This window comes from Haliotis rufescens, unplaced genomic scaffold (assembly GCF_023055435.1).
Source record: "Haliotis rufescens isolate VD_foot unplaced genomic scaffold, xgHalRufe1.0.p SCAF_5, whole genome shotgun sequence".
NCBI lineage: Eukaryota > Metazoa > Mollusca > Gastropoda > Lepetellida > Haliotidae > Haliotis > Haliotis rufescens.
The window spans coordinates 43,429,355-43,432,285 of NW_025964223.1; positions in this window are offsets into that span (position 1 = coordinate 43,429,355).

Sequence of the window (2,931 nt, forward strand, 5' to 3'; positions counted from 1 at the left end):
TACCCGTGCTCGTGGGTTTCACCGAAGTGGTAGACGTCTGAGACCTGCATCACTTCGGGCTGACTCGCTGCGGTATAACTGTAGTACTGTTAAAAGCGATGTTAAACCCAACTCACTCACTCACAAATAACTGATAATGGTTTCCAATTACAATTTACCTTGGTTACGTTTCAAGATAAGTCTGCACCATATTCTTCATCAAGGTGGTAAACGTCCCAGATCACATAATGGTTTCCCCCCACATCGAGCTGATATAACTGGAAAAATGTTCAAAGCTGCGTTACACTAAACTCACCCACCCACTCACCCACACAGATTGTGAAGATTCGGGTTAGACTTAGTCTTAAGCAAACCATGCTTGTCGTAAACGGCGACTAACGGGATCGGGAGGTCAGGCTTGCTGGCTTGGTTCATGCTTATATCTCAATTGCGTAGATGGATGCTCATGGGGTCAAAGGATCGTCTGGTCCAGATGCGATTATTTACAGACCGCCGTCATAAAGCAGCAAGTTTTCTAAGTGTGGCCTTAAACAGCAAACAAACAAACACTAATAACTATTACACTAAACCACTATACAAATTAACAATTTCAGCTCCATCCGAAAGATACCAGACTAGACCAGGTGACCCCTGAAGATCCGGGGTATAGAATAGGTCTTCAGCAACCCATACTTGCCGTCAAAGGCGACTAACGGGATCGGGTGGTCAGGCTGCTGACTTGGTTGATGCATGTCATCGATCCCAAAGGCGTGGATCGATGTTCATGATGTCAATCACTGGATTGTCTGGTCCAGACTCGATTATTTACAGACGGCTGTCATATAGCTGGAATATTGCTGAGTGCGGTGTGAAAAGACAGACAAACAATCAGTCAAACAGTTGGTTCATTCATTATGAGTGAGTGAGTTAGTTTTGTGCTGAGTGCAGCGTTAAACAACAAACACACAAACTAGGCCAGGTAATTTGCCTGGAAGCTAAGACATTTTTACTTTATTTGTATTCATCCTGGTGTGCCCGGACTATACCCCTGCTTTCACATGGCTTTCGCGTGGCTGAACGTCAGTGACCGGCTTTCTTCGCACATTAACCCACCAAGCCCGATATATTGAAATACTGAGTGTTCAAAGCTGCGTTAAATCCATTCCTCTCATTAATGGGTCGCATAAACATGCATACCTCCATGGCCGTATTAAAAAGCCGTTCACCTCTCTAGACGTAAACGTTCACTGCAGTTACCAGTTATTCACTGAAAAATAAGGGAAGACCTTGCCGGCTGACGTGATCTGGGTTCAGATCTTCGAAACACGTCAGCACTACGATCCCCGTAATCCAAGACACCCGTGAAGATCCGGGATTATGGAATAGGTCTTCAGCAACCCATACTTGCCATAAAAGGCGACTAACTTGACCGGGTGGTCAGGCTCACGAACTTGGTTGATGCATGTCATCGATCCCAATGGCGTGGATCGATGCTCATGATATTAATCACTGGTTTGTCTGGTCCAGACTCGATTTTTTACATACCGCCGTCATATAAATATTGAATATTACTGAGTGCGGCGTTAAACAACAAACCAACCGTAATCCAAGAATGCAGTATCAATGTATGTGATCGAGTTACGATAATCGCAGCCCTAAGATCGTTCCCAACAGCTAGGCTGTTAGGTTAAATTGTGATCTCAAAGACTCTGCTCGTGAGGTCTGTAGGTCAATGGAAAAAAAACAAAAACATCAAAAGCTGTCTTAAAAACAAACTGTGCCTGTAATTATTTCTCGAATTTGCACACAATATCAACTGACTGAGAAATACATATTCAGATTAGTTGTTTGTTGTTTTAACGCCGCAACTCAGCAATATTCCAGCTACATATGACGGCGGTCTGTAAATAATCGAGTCTAGACCAGACAATTCAGTGAGTTACACCATGAGCATTAATCTACGCATCAGGCATACCATGACATGCATCAACCTTGTCATGCAGCTAGCCTGACCACCCGATCCCGTTAGTCGCTACTTGCGATAAGTATAGTTGCCTGTTATGACAAGCATGGTAAATTTACTGAAGGTCAATTCTAACCTTGATCTTCACGAGCATCAAACTAGTTTGTGTGTCCGTTCATATGACAGTATATATGAGCACTCGTAAAAATCACAATATACATTCCTTTCGATGTTTTAATATTCAAAGTGATTGGTCACCTCATAACAGATGCTGTTATAATGGTTTGCGATCACGACGTATATTTCAGCTGTTTGGTGTGTATAGCTCGAAATCAATATGCATTTCGATCTTTTGAACGTGATTATCATCGGTTGGGCTATAATTCCATACATATGCAGTGCCCTTAGGCTGTATATAGTATAAGAGCCGATTTAAATTATTATTTGGTGGTTATCGTATGATCAGAGTGTTATTTCACTTGCGCAATCATAAAATACATTACAGTATCAGTAGACACAGTTATCGACCAATTTTATGAAAAGGAAGTTTTGCCTCAACTCATATGGGCAATAATGATGGATGTTCACAGAAAGGTGTGGTTGCCACAACAGAACTGATACCATAATAACGGAAATAAAACGCAAAAGTTTACTGTAATGGAAAAGAAGTGTGTCTCAAGCAATAGGAATTCGTATGTTTTTAAATTTTATTGTGAACAGCACAGCTTAAGAATTCCTGTGACTAAATCCAGCATACACGCTTTCGAAGCCCGGATCTTCTACTCCTCTTTGATATGATAAGCTATTCTTGCGTGTGACTAGTGAGATTATTCTGATCGATCGAATTCTCTCTCAGAATATCCCTGCGAAAAGATCTTATCAACTCATAGTCCACCTGTAAAGTTTACGACACAAGCGCCGACAATGACTCATTGATGGTCCCGTAAAAATTTGTTAGAACTTTTCTGATTGGTTGTCGCTAGCTACAT